This window comes from Pseudophryne corroboree, chromosome 7 (assembly GCF_028390025.1).
Source record: "Pseudophryne corroboree isolate aPseCor3 chromosome 7, aPseCor3.hap2, whole genome shotgun sequence".
Taxonomy (NCBI): domain Eukaryota; kingdom Metazoa; phylum Chordata; class Amphibia; order Anura; family Myobatrachidae; genus Pseudophryne; species Pseudophryne corroboree.
In genome coordinates, this window is record NC_086450.1 from 72,453,311 (window position 1) to 72,478,637 (window position 25,327).

A 25,327-nucleotide genomic window follows, 5' to 3' on the forward strand; every position below is an offset into this window, starting at 1 on the left:
CAAAAATTATGCTCCGAAATCAACTTCTGTCACCTCAGTGATACATTTTGGGATGGTACCTAAAGTTTAAAGCAGAAATTGGGACACTTTTGGAATTTTCATTTTTGACCAAAATCGATGGGTCCATGGCTTAGTGAATTTCTTTACAACACAAAATGGTTGAAGCTCCTGTTCAAAAATTATGCTCCGAAATCAACTTCTGTCACTTTAGTGATACATTTTGGAATAGTACCTAAAGTTTCAACAAGAAATTGGGGCCCTTTTGGAATTTTCATTTTTTTTTTTTAAATGGGGACTGGGGCTTAGGGATTTTCTCATACGCCACAAAACGGTCCAAGCTCCTGTTCAAAAATCATGCTCCGAAATCAACTTCTGTCACCTCAGTGATACATTTTGCGATGGTACCTAAAGTTTAGAGCAGAAATTGGGGCACTTTTGGAATTTTCATTTTTGACCAAAATTGATGGGTTCGGGCCTTAGGGAATTAGTCATAAGCCGCAAAACGGTCCAAGATCCTGTTCAAAAATCATGCTCCGAAATCATCTTCTGTCACCTCAGTGATACATTTTGGGATGGTACCTAAAGTTTAAAGCCAAAATTGGGGCACTTTTGGAATTTTATATTTTGACCAAAATCGATGGGTCCGTGGCTTAGTGAATTTCTTTACAACACAAAAATGGTTCAAGCTCCTGTTCAAAAATTATGCTCCGAAATCAACTTCTGTCACCTCAGTGATACATTTTTGGATGGTACCTAAATTTTAAAGCAGAAATTGGGGCACTTTTTGAATTTTCATTCGATGGGTCCGGGGCTTAGGGAATTTCTCATATGCCACAAAATGGTCCAAGCTCCTGTTCCAAAATTATGCTCCGAAATCAACTTCTGTCACTTCAGTGATACATTTTGGAATAGTACCTAAAGTTTCAATAAGAAATTGGGCCCCTTTTGGAATTTTCATTTTTGACCAAAATCGATGGGTCAGGGGCTTAGGGAATTTCTCATATGCCGCAAAACGGTCCAAGCTCCTGTTCAAAAATCATGCTCCGAAATCAACTTCTATTACCTCAGTGATACATTTTGGGATGGTACCTAAAGTTTAAAATAGAAATTGGGGCACTTTTGGAATTTTCATTTTTGACCAAAATCGATGGGTCCGTGGCTTAGGGAATTTCTCATATGCCACAAAACGGTCCAAGCTCCTGTTCAAAAATCATGCTCCGAAATCAACTTCTGTCACCTCAGTGATACATTTTGGGATGGTACCTAAATTTTAAAGCAGAAATTGGAGCACTTTTGGAATAATCATTTTTGACCAAAATCAATGGGTCCGGGCCTTAGGGAATTAGTCATACACCGCAAAACGGTCCCAGATCCTGTTCAATAATCATGCTCCGAAATCATCTTCTGTCACCTCAGTGATACATTTTGGGATGGTACCTAAAGTTTAAAGCCAAAATTGGGGCACTTTTGGAATTTTCTATTTTGACCAAAATCAATGGGTCCGTGGCTTAGTGAATTTCTTTACAACACATAATGGTTCAAGCTCCTGTTCAAAAATTATGCTCCGAAATCAACTTCTGTCACCTCAGTGATACATTTTGGGATGGTACCTAAAGTTTAAAGCAGAAATTGGGACACTTTTGGAATTTTCATTTTTGACCAAAATCGATGGGTCCATGGCTTAGTGAATTTCTTTACAACACAAAATGGTTGAAGCTCCTGTTCAAAAATTATGCTCCGAAATCAACTTCTGTCACTTTAGTGATACATTTTGGAATAGTACCTAAAGTTTCAACAAGAAATTGGGGCCCTTTTGGAATTTTCATTTTTTTTTTTTAAATCGGGGCTGGGGCTTAGGGATTTTCTCATACGCCACAAAACGGTCCAAGCTCCTGTTCAAAAATCATGCTCCGAAATCAACTTCTGTCACCTCAGTGATACATTTTGCGATGGTACCTAAAGTTTAGAGCAGAAATTGGGGCACTTTTGGAATTTTCATTTTTGACCAAAATTGATGGGTTCGGGCCTTAGGGAATTAGTCATAAGCCGCAAAACGGTCCAAGATCCTGTTCAAAAATCATGCTCTGAAATCATCTTCTGTCACCTCAGTGATACATTTTGGGATGGTACCTAAAGTTTAAAGCCGAAATTGGGGCACTTTTGGAATTTTATATTTTGACCAAAATCGATGGGTCCGTGGCTTAGTGAATTTCTTTACAACACAAAATTGTTCAAGCTCCTGTTCAAAAATTATGCTCCGAAATCAACTTCTGTCACCTCAGTGATACATTTTGCGATGGTAACTAAAGTTTAAAGCAGAAATTGGGGCACTTTTGGAATTTTCATTTTTGAGCAAAATCGAAGGGTCCGTCCGGGTCTTAGGGAATTTCTCATATGACACAAAACAGTGCAAGCTTCTGTTCAAAAATCATGCTCCGAAATCAACTTCTGTCACCTCAGTGATACATTTTGGGATGGTACCTAAAGTTTAAAGCAGAAATTGGGGCACTTTTGGAATTTTCATTTTTGACCAAAATCGATGGGTCAGGGGCTTAGGGAATTTCTCATATGTCACAAAATGGTCCAAGCTCCTGTTCAAAAATCATGCTCCGAAATCAACTTCTGTCACCTCAGTGATATATTTTGAGATGGTACCTAAATTTTAAAGCAGAAATTGGAACAATTTTGGAATAATCATTTTTGACCAAAATCGATGGGTCCGGGAAGAATTAGGGAATTTCTCATATGCCACAAAACGGTCCAAGCTCCTGTTCAAAAATCATGCTCCGAAATCAACTTCTGTCACCTCAGTGATACATTTTTGGATGGTACCTAAAGTTTAAAGCAGAAATTGGGGCACTTTTACAATAATCATTTTTGAACAAAATCGATGGGTCAGGGGCTTAGGGAATTTCTCATATGTCACAAAACGGTCCAAAGCTCTTGTTCAAAAATCATGCTCCGAAATCAACTTCTATTACCTCAGTGATACATTTTGGGATGGTACCTAAAGTTTAGAGCAGAAATTGGGACACTTTTGGAATTTTCATTCTTGACCAAAATCGAGTGGACCGTGGCTTAGTGAATTTCTTTACAACACAAAAATGGTTCAAGCTCCTGTTCAAAAATTATGCTCCGAAATCAACTTCTGTCACCTCAGTGATACATTTTTGGATGGTACCTAAATTTTAAAGCAGAAATTGGGGCACTTTTTGAATTTTCATTCGATGGGTCAGGGGCTTAGGGAATTTCTCATATGCCACAAAACGGTCCAAGCTCCTGTTCAAAAATCATGCTCCGAAATCAACTTCTGTCACCTCAGTGATATATTTTGGGATGGTACCTAAAGTTTAAAGCAGAAATTGGGACACTTTTGGAATTTTCATTTTTGACCAAAATCGATGGGTCCATGGCTTAGTGAATTTCTTTTCAACACAAAATGGTTGAAGCTCCTGTTTAAAAATTATGCTCCGAAATCAACTTCTGTCACTTTAGTGATACATTTTGGAATAGTACCTAAAGTTTCAACAAGAAATTGGGGCCCTTTTGGAATTTTCTTTTTTTTTTTTAAAAATCGGGGCCGGGGCTTAGGGATATTCTCATACGCCACAAAACGGTCCAAGCTCCTGTTCAAAAATCATGCTCCGAAATCAACTTCTGTCACCTCAGTGATACATTTTGCGATGGTACCTAAAGTTTAGAGCAGAAATTGGGGCACTTTTGGAATTTTCATTTTTGACCAAAATCGATGGGTCCGGGGCTTAGGGAATTTCTCATATGCCACAAAATGGTCCAAGCTCCTGTTCCAAAATTATGCTCCGAAATCAACTTCTGTCACTTCAGTGATACATTTTGGAATAGTACCTAAAGTTTCAATAAGAAATTGGGCCCCTTTTGGAATTTTCATTTTTGACCAAAATCGATGGGTCAGGGGCTTAGGGAATTTCTCATATGCCACAAAACGGTCCAAGCTCCTGTTCAAAAATCATGCTCCGAAATCAACTTCTGTCACCTCAGTGATACATTTTGGGATGGTACCTAAATTTTAAAGCAGAAATTGGAGCACTTTTGGAATAATCATTTTTGACCAAAATCAATGGGTCCGGGCCTTAGGGAATTAGTCATACACCGCAAAACGGTCCCAGATCCTGTTCAATAATCATGCTCCGAAATCATCTTCTGTCACCTCAGTGATACATTTTGGGATGGTACCTAAAGTTTAAAGCCAAAATTGGGGCACTTTTGGAATTTTCTATTTTGACCAAAATCAATGGGTCCGTGGCTTAGTGAATTTCTTTACAACACATAATGGTTCAAGCTCCTGTTCAAAAATTATGCTCCGAAATCAACTTCTGTCACCTCAGTGATACATTTTGGGATGGTACCTAAAGTTTAAAGCAGAAATTGGGACTCTTTTGGAATTTTCATTTTTGACCAAAATCGATGGGTCCATGGCTTAGTGAATTTCTTTACAACACAAAATGGTTGAAGCTCCTGTTCAAAAATTATGCTCCGAAATCAACTTCTGTCACTTTAGTGATACATTTTGGAATAGTACCTAAAGTTTCAACAAGAAATTGGGGCCCTTTTGGAATTTTCATTTTTTTTTTTTAAATCGGGGCTGGGGCTTAGGGATTTTCTCATACGCCACAAAACGGTCCAAGCTCCTGTTCAAAAATCATGCTCCGAAATCAACTTCTGTCACCTCAGTGATACATTTTGCGATGGTACCTAAAGTTTAGAGCAGAAATTGGGGCACTTTTGGAATTTTCATTTTTGACCAAAATTGATGGGTTCGGGCCTTAGGGAATTAGTCATAAGCCGCAAAACGGTCCAAGATCCTGTTCAAAAATCATGCTCTGAAATCATCTTCTGTCACCTCAGTGATACATTTTGGGATGGTACCTAAAGTTTAAAGCCGAAATTGGGGCACTTTTGGAATTTTATATTTTGACCAAAATCGATGGGTCCGTGGCTTAGTGAATTTCTTTACAACACAAAATTGTTCAAGCTCCTGTTCAAAAATTATGCTCCGAAATCAACTTCTGTCACCTCAGTGATACATTTTGCGATGGTAACTAAAGTTTAAAGCAGAAATTGGGGCACTTTTGGAATTTTCATTTTTGAGCAAAATCGAAGGGTCCGTCCGGGTCTTAGGGAATTTCTCATATGACACAAAACAGTGCAAGCTTCTGTTCAAAAATCATGCTCCGAAATCAACTTCTGTCACCTCAGTGATACATTTTGGGATGGTACCTAAAGTTTAAAGCAGAAATTGGGGCACTTTTGGAATTTTCATTTTTGACCAAAATCGATGGGTCAGGGGCTTAGGGAATTTCTCATATGTCACAAAATGGTCCAAGCTCCTGTTCAAAAATCATGCTCCGAAATCAACTTCTGTCACCTCAGTGATATATTTTGAGATGGTACCTAAATTTTAAAGCAGAAATTGGAACAATTTTGGAATAATCATTTTTGACCAAAATCGATGGGTCCGGGAAGAATTAGGGAATTTCTCATATGCCACAAAACGGTCCAAGCTCCTGTTCAAAAATCATGCTCCGAAATCAACTTCTGTCACCTCAGTGATACATTTTTGGATGGTACCTAAAGTTTAAAGCAGAAATTGGGGCACTTTTAGAATAATCATTTTTGAACAAAATCGATGGGTCAGGGGCTTAGGGAATTTCTCATATGCCACAAAACGGTCCAAAGCTCTTGTTCAAAAATCATGCTCCGAAATCAACTTCTATTACCTCAGTGATACATTTTGGGATGGTACCTAAAGTTTAGAGCAAAAATTGTGGCACTTTTGGAATTTTCATTTTTAAGCAAAATCAATGGGTCCGGGGCTTAGGGAATTTGTCATACGCCGCAAAACGGTCCAAGCTCCTGTTCAAAAATCATGCTCCGAAATCAACTTCTATTACCTCAGTGATACATTTTGGGATGGTACCTAAAGTTTAAAATAGAAATTGGGGCACTTTTGGAATTTTCATTTTTGACCAAAATCGATGGGTCCGGGGCTTAGGGAATTTCTCATATGACACAAAATGGTCCATGCTCCTGTTCAAAAATCATGCTCCGAAATCAACTTCTGTCACCTCAGTGATACATTTTGCGATGGTACCTAAAGTTTAGAGCAGAAATTGGGGCACTTTTGGAATTTTCATTTTTGACCAAAATCGATGGGTCCGGGGCTTAGGGAATTTCTCATATGCCACAAAATGGTCCAAGCTCCTGTTCCAAAATTATGCTCCGAAATCAACTTCTGTCACTTCAGTGATACATTTTGGAATAGTACCTAAAGTTTCAATAAGAAATTGGGCCCCTTTTGGAATTTTCATTTTTGACCAAAATCGATGGGTCAGGGGCTTAGGGAATTTCTCATATGCCGCAAAACGGTCCAAGCTCCTGTTCAAAAATCATGCTCCGAAATCAACTTCTATTACCTCAGTGATACATTTTGGGATGGTACCTAAAGTTTAAAATAGAAATTGGGGCACTTTTGGAATTTTCATTTTTGACCAAAATCGATGGGTCCGTGGCTTAGGGAATTTCTCATATGCCACAAAACGGTCCAAGCTCCTGTTCAAAAATCATGCTCCGAAATCAACTTCTGTCACCTCAGTGATACATTTTGGGATGGTACCTAAATTTTAAAGCAGAAATTGGAGCACTTTTGGAATAATCATTTTTGACCAAAATCAATGGGTCCGGGCCTTAGGGAATTAGTCATACACCGCAAAACGGTCTCAGATCCTGTTCAATAATCATGCTCCGAAATCATCTTCTGTCACCTCAGTGATACATTTTGGGATGGTACCTAAAGTTTAAAGCCAAAATTGGGGCACTTTTGGAATTTTCTATTTTGACCAAAATCAATGGGTCCGTGGCTTAGTGAATTTCTTTACAACACATAATGGTTCAAGCTCCTGTTCAAAAATTATGCTCCGAAATCTACTTCTGTCACCTCAGTGATACATTTTGGGATGGTACCTAAAGTTTAAAGCAGAAATTGGGACACTTTTGGAATTTTCATTTTTGACCAAAATCGATGGGTCCATGGCTTAGTGAATTTCTTTACAACACAAAATGGTTGAAGCTCCTGTTCAAAAATTATGCTCCGAAATCAACTTCTGTCACTTTAGTGATACATTTTGGAATAGTACCTAAAGTTTCAACAAGAAATTGGGGCCCTTTTGGAATTTTCATTTTTTTTTTTAAATCGGGGCTGGGGCTTAGGGATTTTCTCATACGCCACAAAACGGTCCAAGCTCATGTTCAAAAATCATGCTCCGAAATCAACTTCTGTCACCTCAGTGATACATTTTGCGATGGTACCTAAAGTTTAGAGCAGAAATTGGGGCACTTTTGGAATTTTCATTTTTGACCAAAATTGATGGGTTCGGGCCTTAGGGAATTAGTCATAAGCCGCAAAACGGTCCAAGATCCTGTTCAAAAATCATGCTCTGAAATCATCTTCTGTCACCTCAGTGATACATTTTGGGATGGTACCTAAAGTTTAAAGCCGAAATTGGGGCACTTTTGGAATTTTATATTTTGACCAAAATCGATGGGTCCGTGGTTTAGTGAATTTCTTTACAACACAAAATTGTTCAAGCTCCTGTTCAAAAATTATGCTCCGAAATCAACTTCTGTCACCTCAGTGATACATTTTGCGATGGTAACTAAAGTTTAAAGCAGAAATTGGGGCACTTTTGGAATTTTCATTTTTGAGCAAAATCGAAGGGTCCGTCCGGGTCTTAGGGAATTTCTCATATGACACAAAACAGTGCAAGCTTCTGTTCAAAAATCATGCTCCGAAATCAACTTCTGTCACCTCAGTGATACATTTTGGGATGGTACCTAAAGTTTAAAGCAGAAATTGGGGCACTTTTGGAATTTTCATTTTTGACCAAAATCGATGGGTCAGGGGCTTAGGGAATTTCTCATATGTCACAAAATGGTCCAAGCTCCTGTTCAAAAATCATGCTCCGAAATCAACTTCTGTCACCTCAGTGATATATTTTGAGATGGTACCTAAATTTTAAAGCAGAAATTGGAACAATTTTGGAATAATCATTTTTGACCAAAATCGATGGGTCCGGGAAGAATTAGGGAATTTCTCATATGCCACAAAACGGTCCAAGCTCCTGTTCAAAAATCATGCTCCGAAATCAACTTCTGTCACCTCAGTGATACATTTTTGGATGGTACCTAAAGTTTAAAGCAGAAATTGGGGCACTTTTAGAATAATCATTTTTGAACAAAATCGATGGGTCAGGGGCTTAGGGAATTTCTCATATGCCACAAAACGGTCCAAAGCTCTTGTTCAAAAATCATGCTCCGAAATCAACTTCTATTACCTCAGTGATACATTTTGGGATGGTACCTAAAGTTTAGAGCAAAAATTGTGGCACTTTTGGAATTTTCATTTTTGAGCAAAATCAATGGGTCCGGGGCTTAGGGAATTTGTCATATGCCGCAAAACGGTCCAAGCTCCTGTTCAAAAATCATGCTCCGAAATCAACTTCTATTACCTCAGTGATACATTTTGGGATGGTACCTAAAGTTTAAAATAGAAATTGGGGCACTTTTGGAATTTTCATTTTTGACCAAAATCGATGGGTCCGGGGCTTAGGGAATTTCTCATATGACACAAAATGGTCCATGCTCCTGTTCAAAAATCATGCTCTGAAATCAACTTCTGTCACCTCAGTGATACATTTTGCGATGGTACCTAAAGTTTAAAGCAGAAATTGGGGCACTTTTAGAATAATCATTTTTGACCAAAATCGATGGGTCCGACGCTTAGGGAATTTCTCATATGCCACAAAACGGTCCAAGCTCCTGTTCAAAAATCATGCTCCGAAATCAACTTCTGTCACCTCAGTGATACATTTTGGGATGGTACATTAATTTTAAAGCAGAAATTGGAGCACTTTTGGAATAATCATTTTTGACCAAAATCAATGGGTCCGGGCCTTAGGGAATTAGTCATACACCGCAAAACGGTCCCAGATCCTCTTCAAAAATCATGCTCCGAAATCATCTTCTGTCACCTCAGTGATACATTTTGGGATGGTACCTAAAGTTTAAAGCCAAAATTGGGGCACTTTTGGAATTTTATATTTTGACCAAAATCGATGGGTCCGTGGCTTACTGAATTTCTTTACAACACAAAATGGTTCAAGCTCCTGTTCAAAAATTATGCTCCGAAATCAACTTCTGTCACCTCAGTGATACATTTTTGGATGGTACCTAAATTTTAAAGCAGAAATTGGGGCACTTTTGGAATTTTCATTTGATGGGTCAGGGGCTTAGGGAATTTCTCATATGCCACAAAACGGTCCAAGCTCCTGTTCAAAAATCATGCTCCGAAATCAACTTCTGTCACCTCAGTGATATATTTTGGGATGGTACCTAAAGTTTAAAGCAGAAATTGGGACACTTTTGGAATTTTCATTTTTGACCAAAATCGATGGGTCCATGGCTTAGTGAATTTCTTTACAACACAAAATGGTTCAAGCTCCTGTTCAAAAATTATGCTCCGAAATCAACTTCTGTCACCTCAGTGATACAGTTTTGGATGGTACCTAAAGTTTAAAGCAGAAATTGGGACACTTTTGGATTTTTCATTTTTGACCAAAATCGATGGGTCCATGGCTTAGTGAATTTCTTTACAACACAAAATGGTTCAAGCTCCTGTTCAAAAATTATGCTCCGAAATCAACTTCTGTCACCTCAGTGATACATTTTTGGATGGTACCTAAAGTTTAAAGCAGAAATTGGGACACTTTTGGAATTTTCATTTTTGACCAAAATCGATGGGTCCATGGCTTAGTGAATTTCTTTACAACACAAAATGGTTGAAGCTCCTGTTCAAAAATTATGCTCCGAAATCAACTTCTGTCACTTTAGTGATACATTTTGGAATAGTACCTAAAGTTTCAACAAGAAATTGGGCCCCTTTTGGAATTTTCATTTTTGACCAAAATCGATGGGTCAGGGGCATAGGGAATTTCTCATATGCCGCAAAACGGTCCAAGCTCCTGTTCAAAAATCATGCTCTGAAATCAACTTCTGTCACCTCAGTCATACATTTTGCGATGGTACCTAAAGTTTAAAGCAGAAATTGGGGCACTTTTAGAATAATAATTTTTGACCAAAATCGATGGCTCCGGGGCTTAGGGAATTTCTAATATGCCACAAAACGGTCCAAGCTCCTGTTCAAAAATCATGCTCCGAAATCAACTTCTGTCACCTCAGTGATACATTTTGGGATGGTACCTAAATTTTAAAGCAGAAATTGGAGCACTTTTGGAATAATAATTTTTGACCAAAATCAATGGCTCCGTGGCTTAGTGAATTTCTTTACAACACAAAATGGTTCAAGCTCCTGTTCAAAAATGATGCTCCGAAATCAACTTCTGTCACCTCAGTGATACATTTTGGGATGGTACCTAAAGTTTAAAGCCAAAATTGGGGCACTTTTGGAATTTTATATTTTGACCAAAATCGATGGGTCCGTGGCTTAGTGAATTTCTTTACAACACAAAATGGTTCAAGCTCCTGTTCAAAAATTATGCTCCGAAATCAACTTCTGTCACCTCAGTGATACATTTTTGGATGGTACCTAAATTTTAAAGCAGAAATTGGGGCACTTTTGGAATTTTCATTCGATGGGTCAGGGGCTTAGGGAATTTCTCATATGCCACAAAACGGTCCAAGCTCCTGTTCAAAAATCATGCTCCGAAATCAACTTCTGTCACCTCAGTGATATATTTTGGGATGGTACCTAAAGTTTAAAGCAGAAATTGGGACACTTTTGGAATTTTCATTTCTTGACCAAAATCGATGGGTCCATGGCTTAGTGAATTTCTTTACAACACAAAATGGTTGAAGCTCCTGTTCAAAAATTATTCTCCGAAATCAACTTCTGTCACTTTAGTGATACATTTTGGAATAGTACCTAAAGTTTCAATAAGAAATTGGGCCCCTTTTGGAATTTTCATTTTTGACCAAAATCGATGGGTCAGGGGCTTAGGGAATTTCTCATATGCCGCAAAACGGTCCAAGCTCCTGTTCAAAAATCATGCTCCGAAATCAACTTCTATTACCTCAGTGATACATTTTGGGATGGTACCTAAAGTTTAAAATAGAAATTGGGGCACTTTTGGAATTTTCATTTTTGACCAAAATCGATGGGTCCGGGGCTTAGGGAATTTCTCATATGACACAAAATGGTCCATGCTCCTGTTCAAAAATCATGCTCTGAAATCAACTTCTGTCACCTCAGTGATACATTTTGCAATGGTACCTAAAGTTTAAAGCAGAAATTGGGGCACTTTTAGAATAATAATTTTTGACCAAAATCAATGGGTCCGGGCCTTAGGGAATTAGTCATACACCACAAAACGGTCCCAGATCCTGTTCAAAAATCATGCTCCGAAATCATCTTCTGTCACCTCAGTGATACATTTTGGGATGGCACCTACAGTTTAAAGCCAAAATTGGGGCACTTTTGTAATTTTCTATTTTGACCAAAATCAATGGGTCCGTGGCTTAGTGAATTTCTTTACAACACAAAATGGTTGAAGCTCCTGTTCAAAAATTATGCTCCGAAATCAACTTCTGTCACTTTAGTGATACATTTTGGAATAGTACCTAAAGTTTCAACAAGAAATTGGGCCCCTTTTGGAATTTTCATTTTTGACCAAAATCGATGGGTCAGGGGCATAGGGAATTTCTCATATGCCGCAAAACGGTCCAAGCTCCTGTTCAAAAATCATGCTCCGAAATCAACTTCTATCACCTCAGTGATACATTTTGGGATGGTACCTAAAGTTTAAAATAGAAATTGGGGCACTTTTGGAATTTTCATTTTTGACCAAAATTGATGGGTCCGGGGCTTAGGGAATTTCTCATATGACACAAAATGGTCCATGCTCCTGTTCAAAAATCATGCTCTGAAATCAACTTCTGTCACCTCAGTGATACATTTTGCAATGGTACCTAACGTTTAAAGCAGAAATTGGGGCACTTTTAGAATAATAATTTTTGACCAAAATCAATGGGTCCGGGCCTTAGGGAATTAGTCATACACCACAAAACGGTCCCAGATCCTGTTCAAAAATCATGCTCCGAAATCATCTTCTGTCACCTCAGTGATACATTTTGGGATGGCACCTACAGTTTAAAGCCAAAATTGGGGCACTTTTGTAATTTTCTATTTTGACCAAAATCAATGGGTCCGTGGCTTAGTGAATTTCTTTACAACACAAAATGGTTCAAGCTCCTGTTCAAAAATTATGCTCCGAAATCAACTTCTGTCACCTCAGTGATACATTTTTGGATGGTACCTAAAGTTTAAAGCAGAAATTGGGACACTTTTGGAATTTTCATTTTTGACCAAAATCGATGGGTCCATGGCTTAGTGAATTTCTTTACAACACAAAATGGTTGAAGCTCCTGTTCAAAAATTATGCTCCGAAATCAACTTCTGTCACTTTAGTGATACATTTTGGAATAGTACCTAAAGTTTCAACAAGAAATTGGGCCCCTTTTGGAATTTTCATTTTTGACCAAAACCGATGGGTCAGGGGCATAGGGAATTTCTCATATGCCGCAAAACGGTCCAAGCTCCTGTTCAAAAATCATGCTCCGAAATCAACTTCTATTACCTCAGTGATACATTTTGGGATGGTACCTAAAGTTTAAAATAGAAATTGGGGCACTTTTGGAATTTTCATTTTTGACCAAAATCGATGGGTCCGGGGCTTAGGGAATTTCTCATATGACACAAAATGGTTCAAGCTCCTGTTTAAAAATTATGCTCCGAAATCAACTTCTGTCACTTTAGTGATACATTTTGGAATAGTACCTAAAGTTTCAATAAGAAATTGGGCCCCTTTTGGAATTTTCATTTTTGACCAAAATCGATGGGTCCGTGGCTTAGTGAATTTCTTTACAACACAAAATGGTCCAAGCTCCTGTTCAAAAATCATGCTCCGAAATCAACTTCTGTCACCTCAGTGATATATTTTGGGATGGTACCTAAAGTTTAAAGCAAAAATTGGGACACTTTTGGAATTTTCATTTTTGACCAAAATCGATGGGTCCATGGCTTAGTGAATTTCTCATATGCCACAAAATGGTTCAAGCTCCTGTTTAAAAATTATGCTCCGAAATCAACTTCTGTCACTTTAGTGATACATTTTGGAATAGTACCTAAAGTTTCAACAAGAAATTGGGGCCCTTTTGGAATTTTCATTTTTTTAAAAAAAATCGGGGCCGGGGCTTAGGGATTTTCTCATACGCCACAAAACGGTCCAAGCTCCTGTTCAAAAATCATGCTCCGAAATCAACTTCTGTCACCTCAGTGATACATTTTGCGATGGTACCTAAAGTTTAGAGCAGAAATTGGGGCACTTTTGGAATTTTCATTTTTGACCAAAATCGATGGGTCCGGGGCTTAGGGAATTTCTCATATGCCACAAAATGGTCCAAGCTCCTGTTCCAAAATTATGCTCCGAAATCAACTTCTGTCACTTCAGTGATACATTTTGGAATAGTACCTAAAGTTTCAATAAGAAATTGGGCCCCTTTTGGAATTTTCATTTTTGACCAAAATCGATGGGTCAGGGGCTTAGGGAATTTCTCATATGACGCAAAACGGTCCAAGCTCCTGTTCAAAAATCATGCTCCGAAATCAACTTCTATTACCTCAGTGATACATTTTGGGATGGTACCTAAAGTTTAAAATAGAAATTGGGGCACTTTTGGAATTTTCATTTTTGACCAAAATCGATGGGTCCGGGCCTTAGGGAATTAGTCATACACCACAAAACGGTCCCAGATCCTGTTCAAAAATCATGCTCCGAAATCATCTTCTGTCACCTCAGTGATACATTTTGGGATGGCACCTACAGTTTAAAGCCAAAATTGGGGCACTTTTGTAATTTTCTATTTTGACCAAAATCAATGGGTCCGTGGCTTAGTGAATTTCTTTACAACACAAAATGGTTCAAGCTCCTGTTCAAAAATTATGCTCCGAAATCAACTTCTGTCACCTCAGTGATACATTTTTGGATGGTACCTAAAGTTTAAAGCAGAAATTGGGACACTTTTGGAATTTTCATTTTTGACCAAAATCGATGGGTCCATGGCTTAGTGAATTTCTTTACAACACAAAATGGTTCAAGCTCCTGTTCAAAAATTATGCTCCGAAATCAACTTCTGTCACCTCAGTGATACATTTTTGGATGGTACCTAAAGTTTAAAGCAGAAATTGGGACACTTTTGGAATTTTCATTTTTGACCAAAATCGATGGGTCCATGGCTTAGTGAATTTCTTTACAACACAAAATGGTTGAAGCTCCTGTTCAAAAATTATGCTCCGAAATCAACTTCTGTCACTTTAGTGATACATTTTGGAATAGTACCTAAAGTTTCAACAAGAAATTGGGCCCCTTTTGGAATTTTCATTTTTGACCAAAATCGATGGGTCAGGGGCATAGGGAATTTCTCATATGCCGCAAAACGGTCCAAGCTCCTGTTCAAAAATCATGCTCCGAAATCAACTTCTATTACCTCAGTGATACATTTTGGGATGGTACCTAAAGTTTAAAATAGAAATTGGGGCACTTTTGGAATTTTCATTTTTGACCAAAATCGATGGGTTCGGGGCTTAGGGAATTTCTCATATGACACAAAATGGTCCATGCTCCTGTTCAAAAATCATGCTCTGAAATCAACTTCTGTCACCTCAGTGATACATTTTGCGATGGTACCTAAAGTTTAAAGCAGAAATTGGGGCACTTTTAGAAGAATAATTTTTGACCAAAATCGATGGCTCCGGGGCTTAGGGAATTTCTAATATGCCACAAAACGGTCCAAGCTCCTGTTCAAAAATTATGCTCCGAAATCAACTTCTGTCACTTTAGTGATACATTTTGGAATAGTACCTAAACTTTCAACAAGAAATTGGGGCCCTTTTGGAATTTTCATTTTTTTTTTTTTAAATCGGGGCCGGGGCTTAGGGATTTTCTCATACGCCACAAAACGGTCCAAGCTCATGTTCAAAAATCATGCTCCGAAATCAACTTCTGTCACCTCAGTGATACATTTTGCGATGGTACCTAAAGTTTAGAGCAGAAATTGGGGCACTTTTGGAATTTTCATTTTTGACCAAAATTGATGGGTTCGGGCCTTAGGGAATTAGTCATAAGCCGCAAAACGGTCCAAGATCCTGTTCCAAAATTATGCTCCGAAATCAACTTCTGTCACTTCAGTGATACATTTTGGAATAGTACCTAAAGTTTCAACAAGAAATTGGGCCCCTTTTGGAATTTTCATTTTTGACCAAAATCGATGGGTCAGGGGCTTAGGGAATTTCTCATATGCCGCAAAACGGTCCAAGCTCCTGTTCAAAAATCATGCTCCGAAATCAACTTCTATTACCTCAGTGATACATTTTGGGATGGTACCTAAAGTTTAAAATAGAAATTGGGGCACTTTTGGAATTTTCATTTTTGACCAAAATCGATGGGTCCGGGGCTTAGGGAATTTCTCATATGACACAAAATGGTCCATGCTCCTGTTCAAAAATCATGCTCTGAAATCAACTTCTGTCACCTCAGTGATACATTTTGCGATGGTACCTAAAGTTTAAAGCAGAAATTGGGGCACTTTTAGAATAATAATTTTTGACCAAAATCAATGGGTCCGGGCCTTAGGGAATTAGTCATACACCACAAAACGGTCCCAGATCCTGTTCAAAAATCATGCTCCGAAATCATCTTCTGTCACCTCAGTGATACATTTTGGGATGGCACCTACAGTTTAAAGCCAAAATTGGGGCACTTTTGTAATTTTCTATTTTGACCAAAATCAATGGGTCCGTGGCTTAGTGAATTTCTTTACAACACAAAATGGTTCAAGCTCCTGTTCAAAAATTATGCTCCGAAATCAACTTCTGTCACCTCAGTGATACATTTTTGGATGGTACCTAAAGTTTAAAGCAGAAATTGGGACACTTTTGGAATTTTCATTTTTGACCAAAATCGATGGGTCCATGGCTTAGTGAATTTCTTTACAACACAAAATGGTTGAAGCTCCTGTTCAAAAATTATGCTCCGAAATCAACTTCTGTCACTTTAGTGATACATTTTGGAATAGTACCTAAAGTTTCAACAAGAAATTGGGCCCCTTTTGGAATTTTCATTTTTGACCAAAACCGATGGGTCAGGGGCATAGGGAATTTCTCATATGCCGCAAAACGGTCCAAGCTCCTGTTCAAAAATCATGCTCCGAAATCAACTTCTATTACCTCAGTGATACATTTTGGGATGGTACCTAAAGTTTAAAATAGAAATTGGGGCACTTTTGGAATTTTCATTTTTGACCAAAATCGATGGGTCCGGGGCTTAGGGAATTTCTCATATGACACAAAATGGTTCAAGCTCCTGTTTAAAAATTATGCTCCGAAATCAACTTCTGTCACTTTAGTGATACATTTTGGAATAGTACCTAAAGTTTCAATAAGAAATTGGGCCCCTTTTGGAATTTTCATTTTTGACCAAAATCGATGGGTCCGTGGCTTAGTGAATTTCTTTACAACACAAAATGGTCCAAGCTCCTGTTCAAAAATCATGCTCCGAAATCAACTTCTGTCACCTCAGTGATATATTTTGGGATGGTACCTAAAGTTTAAAGCAAAAATTGGGACACTTTTGGAATTTTCATTTTTGACCAAAATCGATGGGTCCATGGCTTAGTGAATTTCTCATATGCCACAAAATGGTTCAAGCTCCTGTTTAAAAATTATGCTCCGAAATCAACTTCTGTCACTTTAGTGATACATTTTGGAATAGTACCTAAAGTTTCAACAAGAAATTGGGGCCCTTTTGGAATTTTCATTTTTTAAAAAAAAATCGGGGCCGGGGCTTAGGGATTTTCTCATACGCCACAAAACGGTCCAAGCTCCTGTTCAAAAATCATGCTCCGAAATCAACTTCTGTCACCTCAGTGATACATTTTGCGATGGTACCTAAAGTTTAGAGCAGAAATTGGGGCACTTTTGGAATTTTCATTTTTGACCAAAATCGATGGGTCCGGGGCTTAGGGAATTTCTCATATGCCACAAAATGGTCCAAGCTCCTGTTCCAAAATTATGCTCCGAAATCAACTTCTGTCACTTCAGTGATACATTTTGGAATAGTACCTAAAGTTTCAATAAGAAATTGGGCCCCTTTTGGAATTTTCATTTTTGACCAAAATCGATGGGTCAGGGGCTTAGGGAATTTCTCATATGACGCAAAACGGTCCAAGCTCCTGTTCAAAAATCATGCTCCGAAATCAACTTCTATTACCTCAGTGATACATTTTGGGATGGTACCTAAAGTTTAAAATAGAAATTGGGGCACTTTTGGAATTTTCATTTTTGACCAAAATCGATGGGTCCGGGGCTTAGGGAATTTCTCATATGACACAAAATGGTCCATGCTCCTGTTCAAAAATCATGCTCTGAAATCAACTTCTGTCACCTCAGTGATACATTTTGCAATGGTACCTAAAGTTTAAAGCAGAAATTGGGGCACTTTTAGAATAATCATTTTTGACCAAAATCAATGGGTCCGGGCCTTAGGGAATTAGTCATACACCACAAAACGGTCCCAGATCCTGTTCAAAAATCATGCTCCGAAATCATCTTCTGTCACCTCAGTGATACATTTTGGGATGGCACCTACAGTTTAAAGCCAAAATTGGGGCACTTTTGTAATTTTCTATTTTGACCAAAATCAATGGGTCCGTGGCTTAGTGAATTTCTTTACAACACAAAATGGTTCAAGCTCCTGTTCAAAAATTATGCTCCGAAATCAACTTCTGTCACTTCAGTGATACATTTTTGGATGGTACCTAAAGTTTAAAGCAGAAATTGGGACACTTTTGGAATTTTCATTTTTGACCAAAATCGATGGGTCCATGGCTTAGTGAATTTCTTTACAACACAAAATGGTTCAAGCTCCTGTTCAAAAATTATGCTCCGAAATCAACTTCTGTCACCTCAGTGATACATTTTTGGATGGTACCTAAAGTTTAAAGCAGAAATTGGGACACTTTTGGAATTTTCATTTTTGACCAAAATCGATGGGTCCATGGCTTAGTGAATTTCTTTACAACACAAAATGGTTGAAGCTCCTGTTCAAAAATTATGCTCCGAAATCAACTTCTGTCACTTTAGTGATACATTTTGGAATAGTACCTAAAGTTTCAACAAGAAATTGGGCCCCTTTTGGAATTTTCATTTTTGACCAAAATCGATGGGTCAGGGGCATAGGGAATTTCTCATATGCCGCAAAACGGTCCAAGCTCCTGTTCAAAAATCATGCTCCGAAATCAACTTCTATTACCTCAGTGATACATTTTGGGATGGTACCTAAAGTTTAAAATAGAAATTGGGGCACTTTTGGAATTTTCATTTTTGACCAAAATCGATGGGTTCGGGGCTTAGGGAATTTCTCATATGACACAAAATGGTCCATGCTCCTGTTCAAAAATCATGCTCTGAAATCAACTTCTGTCACCTCAGTGATACATTTTGCGATGGTACCTAAAGTTTAAAGCAGAAATTGGGGCACTTTTAGAATAATAATTTTTGACCAAAATCGATGGCTCCGGGGCTTAGGGAATTTCTAATATGCCACAAAACGGTCCAAGCTCCTGTTCAAAAATTATGCTCCGAAATCAACTTCTGTCACTTTAGTGATACATTTTGGAATAGTACCTAAACTTTCAACAAGAAATTGGGGCCCTTTTGGAATTTTCATTTTTTTTTTTTAAATCGGGGCCGGGGCTTAGGGATTTTCTCATACGCCACAAAACGGTCCAAGCTCATGTTCAAAAATCATGCTCCGAAATCAACTTCTGTCACCTCAGTGATACATTTTGCGATGGTACCTAAAGTTTAGAGCAGAAATTGGGGCACTTTTGGAATTTTCATTTTTGACCAAAATTGATGGGTTCGGGCCTTAGGGAATTAGTCATAAGCCGCAAAACGGTCCAAGATCCTGTTCCAAAATTATGCTCCGAAATCAACTTCTGTCACTTCAGTGATACATTTTGGAATAGTACCTAAAGTTTCAACAAGAAATTGGGCCCCTTTTGGAATTTTCATTTTTGACCAAAATCGATGGGTCAGGGGCTTAGGGAATTTCTCATATGCCGCAAAACGGTCCAAGCTCCTGTTCAAAAATCATGCTCCGAAATCAACTTCTATTACCTCAGTGATACATTTTGGGATGGTACCTAAAGTTTAAAATAGAAATTGGGGCACTTTTGGAATTTTCATTTTTGACCAAAATCGATGGGTCCGGGGCTTAGGGAATTTCTCATATGACACAAAATGGTCCATGCTCCTGTTCAAAAATCATGCTCTGAAATCAACTTCTGTCACCTCAGTGATACATTTTGCGATGGTACCTAAAGTTTAAAGCAGAAATTGGGGCACTTTTAGAATAATAATTTTTGACCAAAATCGATGGGTCCGGGCCTTAGGGAATTAGTCATACACCGCAAAACGGTCCCAGATCCTGTTCAAAAATCATGCTCAGAAATCATCTTCTGTCACCTCAGTGATACATTTTGGGATGGTACCTAAAGTTTAAAGCAGAAATTGGGACACTTTTGGAATTTTCATTTTTGACCAAAATCGATGGGTCCATGGCTTAGTGAATTTCTTTACAACACAAAATGGTTGAAGCTCCTGTTCAAAATTATGCTCCGAAATCAACTTCTGTCACTTTAGTGATACATTTTGGAATAGTACCTAAAGTTTCAACAAGAAATTGGGGCCCTTTTGGAATTTTCATTTTTTTTTTTAAAAATCGGGGCCGGGGCTTAGGGATTTTCTCATACGCCACAAAATGGTCCAAGCTCCTGTTCAAAAATCATGCTCCGAAATCAACTTCTGTCACCTCAGTGATACATTTTGCGATGGTACCTAAAGTTTAGAGCAGAAATTGGGGCACTTTTGGAATTTTCATTTTTGACCAAAATCGATGGGTCCGGGGCTTAGGGAATTTCTCATATGCCACAAAATGGTCCAAGCTCCTGTTCCAAAATTATGCTCCGAAATCAACTTCTGTCACTTCAGTGATACATTTTGGAATAGTACCTAAAGTTTCAACAAGAAATTGGGCCCTTTTGGATTTTTCATTTTTGACCAAAATCGATGGGTCAGGGGCTTAGGGAATTTCTCATATGGCGCAAAACGGTCCAAGCTCCTGTTCAAAAATCATGCTCCGAAATCAACTTCTGTCACCTCAGTGATACATTTTGGGATGGTACCTAAATTTTAAAGCAGAAATTGGAGCACTTTTGGAATAATCATTTTTGACCAAAATCAATGGGGGGCCTTAGGGAATTAGTCATACACCGCAAAACGGTCCCAGATCCTGTTCAAAAATCATGCTCCGAAATCATCTTCTGTCACCTCAGTGATACATTTTGGGATGGTACCTAAAGTTTAAAGCCAAAATTGGGGCACTTTTGGAATTTTCTATTTTGACCAAAATCAATGGGTCCGTGGCTTAGTGAATTTCTTTACAACACAAAATGGTTCAAGCTCCTGTTCAAAAATTATGCTCCGAAATCAACTTCTGTCACCTCAGTGATACATTTTTGGATGGTACCTAAATTTTAAAGCAGAAATTGGGGCACTTTTGGATTTTTCATTTTTGACCAAAATCGATGGGTCAGGGGCTTAGGGAATTTCTCATATGCCACAAAACGGTCCAAGCTCCTGTTCAAAAATCATGCTCCGAAATCAACTTCTGTCACCTCAGTGATACATTTTGTGATGGTAGCTAAAGTTTAGAGCAGAAATTGGGGCACTTTTGGAATTTTCATTTTTGACCAAAATCGATGGGTCCGGGGCTTAGGGAATTTCTCATATGCCACAAAATGGTCCAAGCTCCTGTTCCAAAATTATGCTCCGAAATCAACTTCTGTCACCTCAGTGATACATTTTGGGATGGTACCTAAATTTTAAAGCAGAAATTGGGGCACTTTTGGAATTTTCATTTTTGACCAAAATTGATGGGTTCGGGCCTTAGGGAATTAGTCATAAGCCGCAAAACGGTCCAAGATCCTGTTCAAAAATCATGCTCTGAAATCATCTTCTGTCACCTCAGTGATACATTTTGGGATGGTACCTAAAGTTTAAAGCCGAAATTGGGGCACTTTTGGAATTTTATATTTTGACCAAAATCGATGGGTCCGTGGCTTAGTGAATTTCTTTACAACACAAAATTGTTCAAGCTCCTGTTCAAAAATTATGCTCCGAAATCAACTTCTGTCACCTCAGTGATACATTTTGGGATGGTACCTAAATTTTAAAGCAGAAATTGGGGCACTTTTGGAATTTTCATTTTTGACCAAAATCGATGGGTCAGGGGCTTAGGGAATTTCTCATATGTCACAAAACGGTCCAAGCTCCTGTTCAAAAATCATGCTCCGAAATCAACTTCTGTCACCTCAGTGATATATTTTGAGATGGTACCTAAATTTTAAAGCAGAAATTGGAACAATTTTGGAATAATCATTTTTGACCAAAATCGATGGGTCCGGGAATTAGGGAATTTCTCATATGCCACAAAACGGTCCAAGCTCCTGTTCAAAAATCATGCTCCGAAATCAACTTCTGTCACCTCAGTGATACATTTTTGGATGGTACCTAAAGTTTAAAGCAGAAATTGGGGCACTTTTAGAATAAACATTTTTGACCAAAATCGATGGGTCAGGGGCTTAGGGAATTTCTCATATGCCACAAAACGGTCCAAAGCTCTTGATCAAAAATCATGCTCCGAAATCAACTTCTATTACCTCAGTGATACATTTTGGGATGGTACCTAAAGTTTAGAGCAGAAATTGGGGCACTTTTGGAATTTTCATTTTTGACCAAAATCGATGGGTCCGGGGCTTAGGGAATTTCTCATATGCCACAAAATGGTCCAAGCTCCTGTTCAAAAATTATGCTCCGAAATCAACTTCTGTCACTTTAGTGATACATTTTGGAATAGTACCTAAAGTTTCAACAAGAAATTGGGGCCCTTTTGGAATTTTCATTTTTTTAAAAAAAAATCGGGGCCAGGGCTTAGGGATTTTCTCATACGCCACAAAATGGTCCAAGCTCCTGTTCAAAAATCATGCTCCGAAATCAACTTCTGTCACCTCAGTGATACATTTTGCGATGGTACCTAAAGTTTAGAGCACAAATTGGGGCACTTTTGGAATTTTCATTTTTGACCAAAATCGATGGGTCCGGGGCTTAGGGAATTTCTCATATGCCACAAAATGGTCCAAGCTCCTGTTCCAAAATTATGCTCCGAAATCAACTTCTGTCACTTCAGTGATACATTTTGGAATAGTACCTAAAGTTTCAACAAGAAATTGGGCCCCTTTTGGATTTTTCATTTTTGACCAAAATCGATGGGTCAGGGGCTTAGGGAATTAGTCATACACCGCAAAACGGTCCCAGATCCTGTTCAAAAATCATGCTCCGAAATCATCTTCTGTCACCTCAGTGATACATTTTGGGATGGTACCTAAAGTTTAAAGCCAAAATTGGGGCACTTTTGGAATTTTCTATTTTGACCAAAATCGATGGGTCCGTGGCTTAGTGAATTTCTTTACAACACAAAATGGTTCAAGCTCCTGTTCAAAAATCATGCTCCGAAATCAACTTCTGTCACCTCAGTGATACATTTTTGGATGGTACCTAAATTTTAAAGCAGAAATTGGGGCACTTTTGGATTTTTCATTTTTGACCAAAATCGATGGGTCAGGGGCTTAGGGAATTTCTCATATGCCACAAAACGGTCCAAGCTCCTGTTCAAAAATCATGCTCCGAAATCAACTTCTGTCACTTTAGTGATACATTTTGGAATAGTACCTAAAGTTTCAACAAGAAATTGGGGCCCTTTTGGAATTTTCATTTTTTTTTTTAAAAATCGGGGCTGGGGCTTAGGGATTTTCTCATACGCCACAAAACGGTCCAAGCTCCTGTTCAAAAATCATGCTCCGAAATCAACTTCTGTCACCTCGGTGATACATTTTGCGATGGTACCTAAAGTTTAGTGCAGAAATTGGGGCACTTTTGGAATTTTCATTTTTGACCAAAATCGATGGGTCCGGGGCTTAGGGAATTTCTCATATGCCACAAAATGGTCCAAGATCCTGTTCCAAAATTATGCTCCGAAATCAACTTCTGTCACTTCAGTGATACATTTTGGAATAGTACCTAAAGTTTCAATAAGAAATTGGGCCCCTTTTGGAATTTTCATTTTTGACCAAAATCGATGGGTCCGGGGCTTAGGGAATTTCTCATATGCCGCAAAACGGTCCAAGCTCCTGTTCAAAAATCATGCTCCGAAATCAACTTCTGTCACCTCAGTGATACATTTTGCAATGGTACCTAAAGTTTAAAGCAGAAATTGGGGCACTTTTAGAATAATCATTTTTGACCAAAATCAATGGGTCCGGGCCTTAGGGAATTAGTCATACACCACAAAACGGTCCCAGATCCTGTTCAAAAATCATGCTCCGAAATTATCTTCTGTCACCTCAGTGATACATTTTGGGATGGCACCTACAGTTTAAAGCCAAAATTGGGGCACTTTTGTAATTTTCTATTTTGACCAAAATCAATGGGTCCGTGGCTTAGTGAATTTCTTTACAACACAAAATGGTTCAAGCTCCTGTTCAAAAATTATGCTCCGAAATCAACTTCTGTCACCTCAGTGATACATTTTTGGATGGTACCTAAATTTTAAAGCAGAAATTGGGGCACTTTTGGATTTTTCATTTTTGACCAAAATCGATGGGTCCATGGCTTAGTGAATTTCTTTACAACACAAAATGGTTGAAGCTCCTGTTCAAAAATTATTCTCCGAAATCAACTTCTGTCACTTTAGTGATACATTTTGGAATAGTACCTAAAGTTTCAACAAGAAATTGGGCCCCTTTTGGAATTTTCATTTTTGACCAAAATCGATGGGTCAGGGGCATAGGGAATTTCTCATATGCCGCAAAACGGTCCAAGCTCCTGTTCAAAAATCATGCTCCGAAATCAACTTCTATTACCTCAGTGATACATTTTGGGATGGTACCTAAAGTTTAAAATAGAAATTGGGGCACTTTTGGAATTTTCATTTTTGACCAAAATCGATGGGTCCGGGGCTTAGGGAATTTCTCATATGACACAAAATGGTCCATGCTCCTGTTTAAAAATCATGCTCTGAAATCAACTTTTGTCACCTCAGTGATACATTTTGCGATGGTACCTAAAGTTTAAAGCAGAAATTGGGGCACTTTTAGAATAATAATTTTTGACCAAAATCGATGGCTCCGGGGCTTAGGGAATTTCTCATATGCCACAAAACGGTCCAAGCTCCTGTTCAAAAATCATGCTCCGAAATCAACTTCTGTCACCTCAGTGATACATTTTGGGATGGTACGTAAATTTTAAAGCAGAAATTGGAGCACTTTTGGAATAATAATTTTTGACCAAAATCAATGGGTCCGTGGCTTAGTGAATTTCTTTACAACACAAAATGGTTCAAGCTCCTGTTCAAAAATGATGCTCCGAAATCAACTTCTGTCACCTCAGTGATACATTTTGGGATGGTACCTAAAGTTTAAAGCCAAAATTGGGGCACTTTTGGAATTTTCTATTTTGACCAAAATCGATGGGTCCGTGGCTTAGTGAATTTCTTTACAACACAAAATGGTTCAAGCTCCTGTTCAAAAATCATGCTCCGAAATCAACTTCTGTCACCTCAGTGATACATTTTGGGATGGTACCTAAATTTTAAAGCAGAAATTGGAGCACTTTTGGAATAATCATTTTTGACCAAAATCAATGGGGGGCCTTAGGGAATTAGTCATACACCGCAAAACGGTCCCAGATCCTGTTCAAAAATCATGCTCCGAAATCAACTTCTGTCACCTCAGTGATACATTTTTGGATGGTACCTAAATTTTAAAGCAGAAATTGGGGCACTTTTGGATTTTTCATTTTTGACCAAAATCGATGGGTCAGGGGCTTAGGGAATTTCTCATATGCCACAAAACGGTCCAAGCTCCTGTTCAAAAATCATGCTCCGAAATCAACTTCTGTCACCTCAGTGATACATTTTGCGATGGTAGCTAAAGTTTAGAGCAGAAATTGGGGCACTTTTGGAATTTTCATTTTTGACCAAAATCGATGGGTCCGGGGCTTAGGGAATTTCTCATATGCCACAAAATGGTCCAAGCTCCTGTT